The 16,553-nt window shown below is 48.5% G+C and overlaps 1 protein-coding gene across 3 annotated transcripts in view; it reads left to right on the top strand.

Annotated features, from left to right (window-relative positions):
- Positions 1–16,553, top strand: part of DAB1 (DAB adaptor protein 1) — an 896,917-nt gene that overhangs the window by 449,930 nt on the left and 430,434 nt on the right. Inside the window, exon 1 of one of the 3 annotated variants that reach the window (XM_062193362.1) lies at positions 2,222–2,292. The exons of 1 other annotated variant lie outside the window; for it this stretch is intronic. The gene's annotated coding sequence lies outside the window, so the exon portion shown is untranslated. Of the gene's footprint in view, positions 1–2,221; positions 2,293–2,468; positions 2,552–16,553 lie in introns of those variants that run through there. One more of the 3 variants, XM_062193361.1, reaches the window with a different exon arrangement.

Below are 16,553 nucleotides of genomic sequence, written 5' to 3'. Positions count from 1 at the left end.
AGGCCTCATATGCAGAGCTGTGAAATTCATGTGACTTTAATGCCCCCCAGGTGCTCCTCCAAGCACTGAGACATGTTCAAGAGCTTTTGGTCATCCATGAGAAGTTAAACCTGCATTCTGTTACCCAGGGGATGGCACTTGTGCAGCCATCCACAGTATCTGTTTTCTACATCCTCTCCCCTGGCTTCAGCCATGTCTCCTCAGATTTGTCCCTCTTAAGTTCAGAGTCCTGAGCCGTGTCTTTACAGAACAGGTTATGAAAATTGTGGAAATGTTTCATTAATTTTAAAAATATTTATTTGAAAGGCAGAGAGAGAGGAGGAGAGATCCTGTATCTGAGGGCCTACTCCCTAAATATGTGCAACAGCCACAGCTGAGCCAGAAGAATCCAGGAGCCAGGAACTATTCAGTACCAGTCTTTCTAGTGGGTGGCAGAGACCCAACCACCAGAACCATCACCTGCTGCCTCCCAAGGTGCACATTAGCAGGAATCTGGAGTTGGGAGTGGAGCCAGGACTCCAGCGCAGGGAGTCTGATACAGGATGCAGGCATCCCAAATGGTGCCTTAATGGCTGTGCTAGATGCCCATCCTTATTCATTTTAATTGAGTTGCTTGGGCAGCCTGAACTTCCTGCTGAGTGTAGAAGAGGGACTGATGGCAACTTTTCTCACTCTCCACGACACTGGAGAAGTTGGAGAAACTGGAGCCCATTTCTTCGGTCCCCTCCATTAGATTGACTGGTTCCACCCAGGATGGGACAGTAACTTAGGATCAGAAATGCCCCTTGAACCCCCACCACCACCACCTTGTTGGGTGTTTCCTCTGGTGAACTCTTCTCTCAAGATTGCATACTGCCACAGACCTCACACTTGTTCCTTGTCTCCATGTAAATTGCTATCTTTTCAGGAGGTGCCTGACAGCCTCCGTTAGCTCAGGCCTTGGTTTGTACGGAAGCTGTTATTACAGAATCAGTTTAATGGGTCGTGCATTTTGTGGAGCAAGGGAGGGTCTCCGGGTGACTTTGTGTGTACCAGCCATGGACCTATTGGCTCCACAAGGAGTGCATTAGGCTAAATATTTTTAGCCCATTGACTCTCGAGGTAATAACCCTAAATGCTTCATTAAATTTTCATGGGTGAGTGGCAGAAACTACTAGGGGGGGAAACATCCAAAAAACCAAATCCACCACATTTAGCTTTATTATTACACAGCTGGAGGACAGCGGTGTGGCCCCTAAAAGGAATGCAAGTAAACTTTTTCAAGCAACTGTTGCCTGCCTTTTCCTTTCCTCTTCTTTTTCTGGCTCCAAATATGCAGCACTGATCCACAAACCCATCTCCCTTCCCTTCTCCCACCCCCACCCACAACGCGCGCGCACGCACACACACACACACACACACCTGGCATTCAGGCCTCTGGAGGTGAGAATGCCACAACAGGCATTTACTGGAATTGAGTCTAGTCTCAGGGTGGAAGGATTTTCAAATCTACCCAGTGTTTTCTGCGATTTGGTGTTCCCAGGATTTTCATAAGCTAGTAGTAGAGGTAGGACGCAATTGATTATGTTTTCAGTGCAACCTTCTCTCGAACCGGTTCTAACCTGAGGATTGTCCACGCGCAGACCTGCTATGAACGAGGTGGGGAAGAGCTGGGGGGAATCGGGACCACTACACCCTCAGGGACCTCGGCGCCTCCCCAGGACTGGTGAAAACGAGACCAGTGCACCTCTTAGCCCTACCCCCTGCCCAGCATTACCGGGGGAACCTCAGCCAAGACGCCAGGCTGCCGGCCGCTGAAGACGAGCGCCCCCTCCTGCCAAGGGGCGCGGGGGCAACACGCAGTCGCGGAAGCGCCGCGCCTGGTTTCACCCACGGGCACGCTGTGTGTTTGGGTATGTGCGTGTTTGGAGGCTGTGCTCAAAGAGTAGCGCCCAAGAGAAAAACGGGGATTGCTGGGCGGGCATGGTGCTGGTGGCAGTAACGGTGGCGCAAACACTGGCTACTTGGTGAAACCCTGCCCTCTTTCCCCCCGCCTCGCGGGCGCAGCTGGGGCGGGGACCCCGTGCTCTCCTCTCGGCTCTCCCCCTTCCCGCCGGGATGGGGAGTGAGTGCAGGGGCTCCAGAGGCGCGACTGCGAGCCGCGGTTCCCCCGATCGCTCTTCCTCCTGCTCGTCGCCACCGCGACTCGCCTAAGCTCTCGGAGCGCTTGGGCGGCGCACAGAGCGCCCCGGCGGGAGCCGGAGTCGCGAGGCCGGGGTGAGGTGCGCACCGCGGGCGGCCGGGAACCAGCAGGTGAGCGGCGCCGCAGGGCGCCGGGCTGGCGGGGCGGGGGCCGCGGGAGGAGGCGGGTCTGCGCGCGCGTGGGGGGGGGGCGGTCTCCTCCTCCTGCGCTGACGCGGGCCCGTGGCTCCCGGGGAGGATGGACCCAGCGCCGCGCTCGCGGGGGCTTCCCCGGGCTGGAGAGCGCGCCTGAGTGCCGCCGCCCGCCGGGCATGGGGAGCCGCTTCCTGGCGGCTGCCGCAGCGGAGGAGGATGCTCCCGGCGAGCCGAGGTGAGCCGAGGCGGGCGGGGGCGGGGGCGGGGGCGGGGGGCTCGCTGCAGTCCTGGAGTTCAGCGCCGTCAAGTGTTCCACGGGGACAGGGCGCCTGGACGCCGCGGGGGTGGCTCCGCTGGGTCCCCGGCGCCGGGCGCGAAGGAGGGTCCCCGGGGCCCGCCTCTGGGGAGTTGGGCAAGGGGTGCTGCGGGGATGGCGACTGCAGGCAGCAGTTTTGCGCGCTCTCCCTCCACTTGCTGCAAGGAAAGGGGCAACCTTTGCTTCTCCCTCCTGCGCCTCTTTCCTCCCGCCCCCGCCGCAGCTCCCTACTTGTGACCACGCGCGAGCCTCTCTCCAGGCTTGTCCTCCCAAGACCCGTGTCTCCCTGCCCATTCCCGAGCTTTCCTTCTTCCACTCCAGAACCTGCCTTCTGTCCCCAGACCACTTCCCCGCCTCGCTAGTGGAGCCCCCGGGACCGGCTGTTCCTTCCCCAGCGCTGGGCCGACCCCGGTTCTCACTTCCTGCTCCCTAGCAGCGCCGCAGTTCTGCCTCTCCGCCTCTCCGACAGCCCGATCTATCCCGCCACCGCAGCCCTTTGCGCGGACACCCTCGGAGCCGGCTCCTGCGTCCTCGGACCCAGCGCTTCTTCGGGTCCCTCCGTGGCGCTCCCCGGGGCCACCACGGGCGCCCTTCTTGCTTCTCTGCCCCGGACCGGACGCTGTGCCGGGAACGCGGAGCTCAGTTTCTTTCTTGCTGGGGAAACTTTCAGTCCCGGTTTGTTGGGCTTATAAAGGAGCCATATAGAAGGGGCTCTCAAGCGTTGAAGAGAAGCCGGAGTCGGGGAGTCCGAGATGGGGGGGGGGTGTCGCGGCGTCGGAACAGGGCCACCGGGTGAGTGAGAAGTAAAATTCAAAGCCCGGGTGGACGCCCCGCAGCCGGGACGCGCCGCCGGGCTGGCTGTGTGCGCGGCGGGTGATCGCGACCCGCGGTGGGAGGGCGCGGCTTCCCTCCGCACTTTTTCTGGCGCTTTTTCTTTATTGTTTTTCTTTTGGTGGATGGGAGGGCGGCTGGGCACGAGAGAACGCTGCCTGGCCAAGCCCCCACACCACTTGGCCGCGGCGTTGCCTCCTCGCGGACTCGCCAGACCGTGTAGGTTTTCCTCCGGATAGACCGCCCCCAACCCCCACCGCTGGCACCACACAAGTCTTCATTGTTGGGGGTCTGCGGGACACTTCCGCCCGGCCGGCGCGAGTCCGCAGCCCGCGGTGGGGGCGGGGAAGCGGGGGCGCTCGGCGCGGCGTGGAGAGCGCCGCGGCGCGGGCGTCCGTGCGCTCCGCTGCGTGTCGCCGGGGCTGGGGGCGCGCCCGCGGGGCTCGTTGGCTACGTGTGCGCCTCAAGGTTGGCTTGTGCCGGGGGTTCTGCTCGGTTAGGGAGAGGAGCGAGTCCAGAGCTGGAGGAGGCGGGGAGTGGGGGGCGCCTTTCTCTGCGCCCCAAGGGGCCGCGCGGCAGAGCCCTCGGCCGAGCCAGGCGCTGGTCCGCAGCTCCCAGCGAGCCGGCGGGGACCGGCGCGGCGGTGCTCCCTCGGCGGTGCTCCCAGTGTGTCGCCTCAGCCTCCCTTTGCTCCCCTCCCGCTGGCTCACTAGATGCACTTTTGCAATGTTGATGGTTTAGAATAAAGGCCTTGTGGGGGGTTCCTTTGACACTTCACAACACTTAACATGTTTTCAAGTAATCATACAAATTAAAGGTGGCTTACGTTCAGAACCCCCTAATTACCCGGTTCACGTTTGTACATTTATGTGCCAATTATAGGTCGTGGGGGAAATCCATAAAATTATCAGCCGTCCCCACCCCCTGAATTAGCACCCATTGTTTTTATTATCTCAGCGATGAGTGATTCTGATGGAACCTTGGATTGCATAGGCAAGAAGAGACATGGGGGTGGGCGAGAGGTTAAAGTCCCCCCAGCTCTTTCCCGTCCCTTTCCCTCCCTATCCTGTCAGGGTATGGGGACAATGCTGGAACCGCAAAGGGATCAGAGATTTTCTTGATTTCCTATTGAGAGGGGCGACCTAATCAAAGCTGTAAAAAGTCAACTTCTAAGCAATCAGAAATTGTCTGCTGATGTCCTTGATTGAAATCTTAGCATTCCAATAGAGTATTGAAGAACTCGCAGAGATGGCTTTTGAAGCGCTATTGTTCTTTTCCATACACAGAGGCCCTTTTAGAGGTTTAGGAAGTTCAAAATGCAGAGCTTTGAAAGGACTGACGCTGTAACTATTTGGCATCGCTTCGAGGATGGCTAGGATGAGAGAAGAGGCCAAGGTAGGAAGCGCAGGCGGGCTGTCACTGTCTTCTCGGGAGCAGTGCGGCTCTCAAGTGCGGATTCAGTTCTGCACATCAACTTGGCAATGAAATCTCTTCCCAAAGCAGATTTATGAATATGATTTTTAGTAGGGTTCCTTTTTTATTTTATTTTATTTTTTTTGATGGTTTGCGTAAGGTCTGAATAGGCATATCTGAAACATTTAATCATCTTCATTGTATTCAACAATAAAATCTGAATAAAAATTACTTATTGTTGATGAAGCTCATCTCACAAGCTGTTTCGCAGTATGTTTCATTTGCAAGACACACCATTGTGCGAGGCTGCTGGGAAGAGATCATATCACTTATTGTTCATCTTCTCCGCCCAGACCAGGGAGGAATGCGCTGCTTCGCTCCCCTTTGCCCTGCAAAGTGATTTTTCTTCTATGGGTGGGTGTTTGGCTTTGGAGCCGCCGAGAGCACCCATCTCAGATATTGCGCTTGGCGGATTTGGGAGGCTCCGAGCCACCCTGCAGGCGGGTGAATGTAATTGAGCAGCATTTCATTTTGATAATTCACTCAAGTCAAACATTTTTTTTTTTTTTGCTGAGATTTAATCCGTTTCTCAAGCTAATAAAGCAAACAAAGCAAGGAAATCACAGTTTATGTCTTTTAGATGGCACTTGAAAGAATAGCACAATTGAAGGGTGTTGTCAGGAACTGTAAGTGTTATTTAGGACTCACTGTGACAGAATGTTCACTAGTTGAGTGTAGCAACTGAGGCTCGATCTCAGAATCTCAGCTTCAATGCAAAACGGGACAGTACTCACTAGACAGTACTCATTAGACAGTATTCGCTCGACAGTACTCGCTACCTTGGGGATCTTTGAGCAAGTTTCTACCAGGAAATCTACTCATTGAGTGTTTCGGTACATGCTTTCAGTAACAGAAAGGGTGGAATTCTGTTAAGGGAAGAGGATGGCATTTGGAAGTGGAATACCTGGATGAATCCAGCTACTGTTTTGTGAGGTTTGGCAAGTCACCTTTCATAGTAGTAAAAGTAAGAGGAATTAACCTTTCGGAGTACTTACCAAGAGCCCAGTACCCTGCTCAGCACTCTGCACACTTAATTTAAGCTTTAAATAACCCAAGGACGGGGAATCTTCTCATTCCTATTTGATAGATAAGGAACCTGCAGCACAGGGAGATTTGGCGAGGGGCCTGAGGTGACCCAACTACCCTGGTTTCAGTTTCTAACCTAACCATTATGTGAAGCTGCCTCTTAGGGTGGAGGTGATCCCACCTGTCTCTCAGGATGGTTGTAAAATTTGCTGGGGGATAATGAAATAAGAAGACTTCCTGGAGTAACATGCCACCTATTTTCCCCACGTTAGATGCTAAAACAGAGAATGGGTGTTGCTTTATTGCCCAGTAGCTCATTTGGGCTAATGGGAAGCATTTGGAACACATGGGACTTTGGTGACACTTTATAGCAGGTCTTGGTTGGTATTGGTACATAGGTATCTACTCAGAGGAAATATTCATGAATTAGGTAATTAATGAGCTATTAATTGGAGAATAATCAGGCAATTCGGATTACAGAGACTGGAGTCCTACAGTTGTCAGTGACTAGCCACAGTAAGCAGGGATTCTCACTCAAAGGTGGTATAGCGAGGAGTAGGAAGTCGACCTGGCATCAGAGTGCAGCTTCCCAAGTTCTGCCAGCTGTGGGGCATTGGCCAGCTCCTCTTGACTTCCCTGGGCTTCAGTGATCTTCATAATAAAATGAGTACCCACCTCACAATATTGTTTGGAAGATTATAGGACTTGGCACAAAATGCTCAGGACAGTACCCAGCAGGTCATGTTACTTAGCTCTTATTGTTAGACTTCAAATGAGATAAACTTATTTCACTTGGTCAAAAAAAAAAAAAAAGTTCTTTGGTCCAAGTATTCTGAGACTTACGTACCCAGATAACATCTGGTCTGCCTGTTTTGGTTTTGTTATCCAGCAAGTAGAGAGAAAGAGATGATGTACATTTCAGAATTTTAGACAAAGGTTTTGGTTGATTTTATCGGAAATAGTTTCTTGCACACCTGCACTCATTATGAGAAGGAATTGTAGACGTACACAACCTGCTAAAATCTCCATGCTGTTGTGCTTTTCAGCAGTTATTTTAAGGAAGATAAAGTGACATTGATTTCAACAGTGAATTAGTCAGCTATCCCAATTTACAGATTGGGAAAAAAAAATCCCCACTGGAAAGATACCTAACTGTACAGCAGGGGGCACCAGCGCAATCCAGAATTCTTGGACTCCTTATCCTGTGCACCTTCCTCTCCACCAGTTGTCTCCTATCACAGGATGGAGAAGTGACTTGAAAATGGACATAAAACTTGGCAGGGAAGGGGTTGTCAGGTTATAAGCAGGAGCCACCAGACATTCAGGACTGAAAAAGCAATGTCAGTAGGAAAGAAAGAACTTCACAGACTCTCCCTCTGAGGATACCTTTGCATCTGAAAAATAGCAGTGAACTCAATCTGTGAAATCCATGTAAGAATATAAACTCATGTAAAACACACACATACACAGGCACACCCACCCAGTAAACTAATTAGTCACCTGAGCACCCCTCTTCCATTGGAGAGCTAATCATTGTTCAGGCTTCCTTTTCTGTGATATGCTCTTTGTGTTTTTTCTTCCATTCAATCCTCAGCTAGAGGAAGGTTTTGGTTCAGGAATCATAAAAGTCCTCTGGCTTCTGTTTCATAAAATATGCAGCATATTCTATTGGAAAGAAATTGCCAGCTTGCTTTTATTATTATTATTTTATTGTGTTTGAACCCAGCATACAACCCATCTACGATGCCAGTGGGGGATTCTCATAAAGAGAAAAAGGAAGACAGAAATAAAATTCTGCTGAAGAGCAGAGCTCACAGCTCTGATGATGCCCATTTGATGCTGGTGAAGGTGGGCTGTTTAACTTAGGGGAGACATGTGACAGCTGTAACTGGGGCATAGTGAACCCAGGTGGGCAGTGTGGCCCTTCAGTGACTCTTGAAGAATTGCCAACCCCTTGTCCCTGCTCTGAGCTTCATACCGACTTCTGACCCTGTTGGTCAGTTGCTGACTCTCAACCCTCCTCCTTTCCTGTAGATTTACTACCCATCAGTTTAGCCACCTCCTTTTCTCTTCCTGGCTCCTACTTGGTTCTTTATCACCCTTTGTCTCAGTTTTTGTGTCCACTTGTTTCTGCTCTTGCTAGTGTATCATTTGAAACTACAGTCTGAAAAGTCATGAGTATGCTCTGACATCCTGGGCATGCACATACAGATCACTTCCACATCCAATGAGCATATTTACTGAGTACCTGGCTGGTGCCTGGCTCAGCCTCTGTGCTAGGCACTGTGCAGTACCAGATGGTAAAGGTCTGCCCTCCAGGGGCTGGGCCTCGTGCTGAGATGTGGTTCTGATTTTTGCTGGAAGCATTGTGTGTGTGTGTGTGTGATAGTTTACCTGGAAAAAAGAAAGGATGAGGAAGGCTTCATGGAAGACACTGTACTCCAGGTAGACTGGGAGTTTCTTAAATTAAAAGCAGCCTAGACAAAGTGGGCCTCAAAGTTTGTTGTTGGCTTAGGGATGGACAGAATTGGCTGTGGTCATAATGTAGAAGCTGTGGTTGAAATGGGCTTTTTGAAGAATATTTATTTATTTGAAAGACAGAGATAAAAATAGAAGTAGAGAGGAAGAGAGAAACAGAGAGAGAGATCCTCTATCTGCTAGTTCACTACCCAAATGCCTGTAACAGCAAGGACTGGACCAGGCCAAAACCAGAATTCTGGAATTCAATGCAGTTCTTCCGTGTGGGCGGCAGGGACCCAACCACTTGAGCCATCCCCTGCTTCCTTCCAGGATGTGCCTTAGAAGGCAGCTGGGCTGGAGAGTAGAGCCAGACTGGAATCCAGCCGTTTTGATGTTTCATGTGGCCTTCCCAAGTGGCATCCTACCTGCTTTGCCAGATAGCTGCCCTGGAATGAGCTTTTTTGTCCCCCAAGAGTGTTAGAATATTCCAAAAGGAAGAGTGCTCAGAGTGAAAAAGAATTTCCATGCCTAAACATTTTTGGAATATACTGAATTATACATTCTGCTCTTCGTAAGATGCGGCATTTCCTGACACGTTAAGGGTTCAGAGATTTCCTGCAGTGCAGAAGCTCAGTGAAATCATTGAAAATTTTCTAAACTCCTTTGTGTGAAACCTTGATGTCAAGGTGCATCTCTCAATGCCTTCTAAGATAGATTGCGGAAAATGCTTGTAGGGAGAATCGCTTTGGGTTTTTGTTATGAAAGGGATGCTTGTGATTTGAAATGTAGGAGAGACTGCGTAACATACACTGAGAGTATAAATAACAGTACAATCAAACAAACTTGTACCTAGCACTCAGCCAAAGAAGTGACACCTTCAGGTATAGTTACAGTGCGCTAGAACCCTCTCTGCGATCAGGTCTCCGTTCCTCCTGACAGATACAATCACTATCCCAAATTAAATGTTCCTCCTCCCATGTCATTATTTTGAATGTTCTGTGCAGAACAAGCCTAAAAAGAATGCTGAGATGAGAGGAGATTGGGTGCATTCAGGGAGGAGGGGTAGGGGTGTGGGTGGGAGGGCGGGGATGGTGTCCTTATGTACTTAAGTTGTACTCATGAAATTTGCATTCTTTAAAAATAAATTTAAAAAAGATTTCTATTCAGTTATCATTCACTTTTTAGTTAATAGCTATACCAGTAATAAGAAAAAGATGCTATTTTGTCCATAGTGTTTTGTCTGGAATAAAGACATTGGTAAACTGTTCAGGGGAAGTAAGTGTGGCTTCTGCTTTTAACTCCAGTGTGAGGAATGTAGTAGGTGCTCAGTAAGCTTCTGCTGAATTGAACTGAATTAAGTGTGTGCAGTCTCTTGTGGTTGATTAAATTAATGTGCATAAAAAGATTAGGGTGGTTTGGTTGTTTTCCATAGACAGTATTGAAATTCTTTCTGACCAGTGAACTTGAAAACTGTTTTTTATTACAGTTCTTTATTTTGTAATCTGGATTTGAAAGTGAGTATTTACAGTCATCCACTGCAGGTCAATTCTGTGTTTTATTGATGTCCCTTAGAATCATTAATAATAACTGCTTATCCAAATCTGTCCTGTTGAAACAGTTGATTCAATAGAGATATCTACTTTCATGGGAAAAATAATAAATGCTCTCTGGTGAGAAAGGAAATTTACAAATTGCAATGCTAATTAATTACTCAGTACCCTGACTCTAAATACTTGGAAGGTTTACGAAGGTCTTATCCCTGGGGTCCTCAAGAAATAACTCTCAGTAACAGAGAGTTACAGTGAGGAGCTAACATGGCAACACAAGCATCTCTCTTGACATACGTGAGGGATAGCCTCTTGGAAAAGATTACATCACCTAAGACATAAGTCATATTTGGGTGACATTTCTCTTTTTTATTATCCTAGCCTGTATTCATATATTACTGTATACATGTCAACATGTAGCGCAAAGAGCAAAATATTGGTGAAGAATGCATAGTAGGAAGAAGGAGCAGAGAAAGCAAGCAGAAGACTTACAGGCTCATATGGTTGCCTTTGGTACTCAATCTTGGCTATACGGGAGATGATAGGTCAGCTTCTCCCACAGGGTTAGCAGTTGATCATGCTGAGAATCCAGCCCTAGAGTTTTCTCTCTTTGCTTTTGCTGTTACATGTTTTACCTAGTAGTTTTGGACATAGCAGTTAAATCCTGGTAGTTAGCAGAACAAGAGTGAAATTTGCAATGGGTGTGATCACAGACAATAGAAACACCACACAGAGGGTAAGGAGGAGAAGCTGTGCCATGCTGTTCTCTGGTGACCGCATAGTGGTACCAGTGTGTCATGGCAGTGAGTCGTGGTGGGGCCTGTCTTGGATTGCAGGCCACATTATTCAGTGTTCTATGTATACCTACAGAAGTTCTAAATATAAACACAACCATTCAAATATGGCTAAATCACAAGTTCCAGTAATCTAAGTGCAGATAAAGTTAAACATGGGCCAACCATATCTAGAATCCGAACTGTGGCTTGTATTGTGAGACTATAGTTCCAATGAATGCAGAGGTTACTGTAATTTATTCTTTTGGGAAACCAAAAAGATTTGTAGATCACATCAAAGTTGGATTCTTGCCAACCTTCTGCTGTCTAACTTCTTAATTTTAATGTAGTTGGATTTATCAATCTTTTCTTTTATGGTTAGCACTTTTTATGCCTTGTTTAAGAAAGGCTCTTTTTCACCCTGATGTCACATAGATATTCTCCTTTATTATCTTCTAAAAGCTTTATTGTCTTACCTTTTATATTTAAGTTCTGTAATCTTTGTGAGTGTGTGTGTGTGTGTGTGTAAGATAGAGAAAGAAATTCATTCTAAGTTTCTAACATATGGGAAAATAATTTTTCTGGCACATATAGTTTCTTTTTCATTTTAAAAAAGATTTATTTTATTTATTTGAAAGGGAGAGTCAGAGAGAGAGGGAGAGAAGGAAGGAGGAAGGGGGAGAGAGATTTTGAGATATTCCATGTGCTGATTTTACTCCCCAGATGAGTTAAGAGCCAAGTCGTGGTCCAGGCCCAAACCAGGAGCCAGTCCAGTCTCCAACGTGGGTGGCGGGAGCCCAAGTGCATGAGCCACCTTCTGCTGCCTCCCCATGCACCTTAGGAGGAAGCTTGACGGGAAACTGAGCAGTAAGCCTCGAACTGTCCACTCGGATATGGGATGGTGGTTTTCCAAGCAGTGACTTTGCCTATGAACCCACAATGCCGACATCCCAGAGGTAGTCACTAGGTGTATAGTGTGGTCTATCCTCTTGCCTAAAGCAAACTATAGTATGTCAACTTTCCCCCACAATGTCCATTTTCAGAAGTGCCTTGGCTTTTCTTGGCCCCTTGTCTTCCATATGAATTTTATAATTATCTTTTAGTGTTTCACAGAAATGCTCTTGAGATTTGATTTGAGTGACATTGAATTTATAGATTGGTTCAGGGAGAATGTCATCATTACGATATTGAGTCTTTCTATTCAGCAATACAGTAACTCCATTTTTTAGTTCTTATTTAATGTCTTTCAATAGAGTTTATGATTTTCTCCATAAATGTATACACTATTTGGTTAGATTTATTTTTAGGTACTTTATATTATTGTAGTTGGTCTTGTAAAAACCAAAAACTTTAAAATTTACATTTTCTAGTTATATGTTAGAGTTTTATCATGGACTGTCTGTCATTCTTACTCTGAATGGGAGGGAATCAGGAGAGGAAGAAAAACACTGGTGTTCAGTGAGTGCTTACCAAGTAAGTGCCAGGGGCCTTGCCTCCTGTTATGTGATAGCCAGAAGAGCCTTCTGGAAAGGCTGTGGGTAGCAGAGCACCACCCTGGATAGGATCCCAGCTCTCTTCTGCAGATTGACAGCAGATTAACAGGATGTCTTTGTTCTGGCTCAGTGGGAGGGCAAGGTGAGGATTGGGGCTAGTGAGGGGCAGCCAACCTGAGTAGCAGCCAGTCACTGTTCAAGGGACAAAAGTTTTGTTTGTTTGTTTTGTTTTTTAAAGATTTATTTATTCATTTGAAATGCAGAGTTACAGAGAGGCAGAGGCAGAGAGAAAGAGAAAGTCTTCATCTGGTACACTCCCAAAATTATTGCAATGGCTGGAGCTGGGCCCATCCGAAGCCAGTAGCCAGGAGTTTCTGAGTCTCCCATGTGGTTGCAGGGGCCCAAGAACTTGGGCCATCTTCTGCTTTCTCAGGCCATAGCAGAGAGCTGAGTTGGGAGTGGAGCAGCTGGGACTCGAACCAGCATCCATATGGGATGCTGAAACTGCAGGTGGTATCTTTACCTGCTACACCACAGCACCAGTCCCAATGACAAAGGTTTTGAAAGATCTTGTAGGGCCCGTGCTGTAGCATACTGGGTAAAGCACTCACCTGCAGTACTGGCATCCCATATGGGCACTGAGTTCAAGTCCTGGCTACTCCACTTCTGATCCCACTCTTTACTGTGGCCTGGGAAAGCAGTAGATGGCCCAAGTCCTTGGGCCACTGTACCCACGTGGGAGACCCAGAAGAAGCTCCTGGCTCCTGGCTTCGGATCAGTGCAGCTCTGGCTGTTGCGGCGAACTGGGGAGTGAACCAGCAGATGGAAGACCTCTTTCTCTGCCTTTCCTTCTCTCTCTGTGTAAGTCTGACTCTCAAATCAATCAATCAATCTTTAAAAAATAAAGATCTTGCTGGGTTTCCCATGGAGCACGAGGGGATATGTGAAGGAGGGGACAGTCCCCTTCAGGTTGGAGAGGCAGGAGCGAGGGCCTGGGAGCCAGCATCTGGCTCCTGATACAGTGGCCTGCCTTTTCAAGCACAGCGTTGTGTCTTGTGGTCGGTAGCCTCAGCTCCAGCTTGGTATTTTGGGCAACCTAGGTCAGTGACTCTTACAGCTGCTTTGTAAGTGTGGAACCACAGGTCTAGGAAAATGAAAAAGATGTGGCTGAAGAATGAAGCTTCACTGGAGTAGAGGCCTAGGTCTCCCTACACCCAGACCTGTGCTCTTTCCTTCTTACCCTTACCCCATATTGACTTCTGATCCTCAGGTTCACCATGGCGATAAAGTGATGAGATGCTAGCAGGGTTGTCCCCTTGAGGAAGCATGCCGATATGTGGAAAGTGTAACTTACATCTGTCAGCAGGGCACAGTGGGAGAGATGCCAGACCATCGCCTGTGTGACCATTACCTACAAGCAAACTCCTCCTTCAATATCCCTTTCATCTTTACATAAGACCACTCCACTCTTTTTGCTCCATTCCCATAACACCTGTGTTTTAGGACCTACGGAACATGCTCATTTCTCTCTGAAAGCTACCCCGTACCACATCAGTGTTGGTAAAATTTCCAGTTCCTCTTCTCCACTTGCCAAGTGCTATACCTTTTCCTGTCTCTCCCAGCAGCAGCATGTTTCATTGGTTTTCAGGAATGAAAACAACGCACACAGTACTAGTTCAGGTTCATATAAAAGAGGATGCCTCATATTAAACCAGATTCAGGAAGAGAGAAGCTGAGTACTGGGTTGACCTGCTATATTGTATATTTTCTGATTATTGTCTGTGGGTTCATATGAGTGGGGACAGATATCACGATGCACATATTAGTTTTAAGTGATTAGTGGAGGTGGAAGCCTTAATTTGTCTGAGAAGTCATGAATTAATATGGCTGGGACCAAGAGAAGCTAGAGGAGGGGGTTTGGGGACTGAACTAGCATAATTCTCATTTATTTTCATTCATTCATTCATTCATTCATTCATTCATTTATTTGAAAGGAAGAGAAACAGATTTTTCCACCCACCAAGTCACTCTCCAAATGCCTTCAATAGCCAGACCAAAACCAGGAGCCTGGAACCTTATCTAGCTCTCCCTCATGGGTGACAGGGACCTAAGTACTTGAGTCATCATCTGCTGCCTCCCGGGGTGCACATTAGCAGGAAGCTGGATCAGAAGGGGAGTAGTCAGGACTTGAACCTGGCACCCCCATACAGTATATAGATGTCTCAAGCAGTGATTGAACCACTGGGCCAAATGCTTGCCCCACATTGCTCTCTTGAAAAAGTAAAGATCGTATACCATAGGTTCAAGCTGAGTTTGGTACCTTCTTCCCTGGCTGGCCAAGGTACGTGTATCTTACTTGGGCCGCCTGGGCACGGGCCTTTGTAACAGCACGCTTCATGTTATGGACAGTTTTTGTGTTCTGTGTGTTAACATGGGTTCCTCTGAAGATTAGCATTCCCAAAGGGCACTGGCTTGCCTGCTCCTGGGCCTTGCTTTTCAGGAGGTCCCCCATGACCACTTTGCTACCTTTGCTGTTTAAAGTCCAGTGGAGTCCCTTTTCAGTAGAATAATGTCCCCGTAGAAAACTACTTGTATTACATGAAAACAACACATGGGCTTTCTTAAAATATTCACTCTGCAGACAGCTTTTTAGGTTTTTATTGTTCACAAAGTCTGATTTCTTTCTTTCTTTTCCTGTCCTATCCTCTGTCCCTCTTTCTCCTCCTTTCCATTCTTTGTATTTCCTTCTGGTTTTTTGGAATCAAAGGAGTTGTACTAACGCAGAGACAACAAATGACTTCTTAAAAATACATTTATTGGTTTATTTGAAAGACAGAAAGCCAGAGAGAGAGAGAGAGAGAGAGAGAGATCTTCCATCCACTGGTTCACTCCCAAATGGGTCAACAGGCATGTCTGGGACAATCTGAAGCCAGGAGCCAGGAATTCCATCCAGGTCTCCCATGTGGGTGACAAGGGTCCAAGGACTTAGGCCATCCTCTGCTGTCTTCCCAGGCACATTAGCAGGGAGCTAAATTGAAAGTGGAACATCTAGGGCTTGAACCTGCACACTGATATAGGAGGTAAATCTCACAAGTGATGTCTTAACCTGCTGTGCCAAAATGCAGGCCCTAACAAATGGCCTCTAAATGGAAAGTTGTATAATCCAGCTGAACACAGGCTGTGCAATGTGTTTTGTTGCCTTTCAGCCCCATTTGCATGATTGCAGAGGAGAAGGAAGTATTGGGGAGTAGTCCAGACATGGACTTCCAGTTCCTTTTCAGATCCCACAGTCATGCAGGTATCTTACACTTGGGATTGTTCACTTTGTGGATTATCCGCAGCCGATTTAAAATCACAGCCTAAAGGTGGAAACTGCCAGAAGTGAAGGGGCTTCTCTATGTTGTCCCTGAACTCACCCAGAGTAGCCCCAGCTGTGACTCCCCAACAGAATTTGATCATTTCAATGACATATATCGTGTCAGTGACAGTCCAGTTGGGAAATCCTTACCGAGTAGTTGAATAGGGAAAGTCTGGTATGGAACGAGGTGCAGGCATGAGACAGAAGCAGAGAGCAGAGACTGGCAACAGCAGGAGCCAGCCTCCGTCTTTAGGCACAGGTAACAAGCAGGGCATAGGTTTATCAGTGCCCAGTAGATGCCAGTGGGAGGACAGAGTGCCCTGGAGCAAGGTCAGGGCTGGGGACTATTAGAAGCCCAGCACAGGCTGCGTGGGGGCAGTGGCAGCACCCACAGATGGGCTGGGTGCACTCCTGGGAATGCCAGCTTGAAGCAGAAAGAGCGAGAAAGGGAGACAAACACCGCAGTTTCTCTCTCTCCTCCCTGTCTTCTGCCAATCTTTCCCAGTGAGTGAACCTCCCTGGAAGTCCCCTGGCATGGGAGCCTGAGGAACAGGGGTAGGAGCCACTTCCGGCAACATCCAGAAAGCAGGCATGGGGCCAGGGCCCGAGTAAAACCGGCAAAGCACTTGCTCCTAAAGCAGGAACAGTAAATCTCTGAACAGAAACGTTGGCGAATCCAGCCGAGCTGAAGGACAGCAGGGAACGAAACACTTGGCTCTCATCCCTCCCTGCTGCAGTCCTCCCATCCCGCCCCAGCCGTCCTCCCTTGCAGGACATTGAGATGAGCCTGCTGACAGTGGAGTCTCTCTTGCCTGGTGAGCTCCATTTTCTCCGGGGACCCTGGTAGGTAGGACAGCAGTGGAGAGACTGCACCACCCCTTTTTGCAATTCCAGGGTCTGAAAAGCTCTGAACACTCTGAGCGTTTTTGGTAACTCAGTGGTCAGACCTGCCCTGCCCTG

This window comes from Lepus europaeus, chromosome 5, assembly GCF_033115175.1.
Source record: "Lepus europaeus isolate LE1 chromosome 5, mLepTim1.pri, whole genome shotgun sequence".
Taxonomy (NCBI): domain Eukaryota; kingdom Metazoa; phylum Chordata; class Mammalia; order Lagomorpha; family Leporidae; genus Lepus; species Lepus europaeus.
Note: the sequence above shows the minus strand (reverse complement) of the source record. Positions and strands in the feature narration are given on the sequence as shown.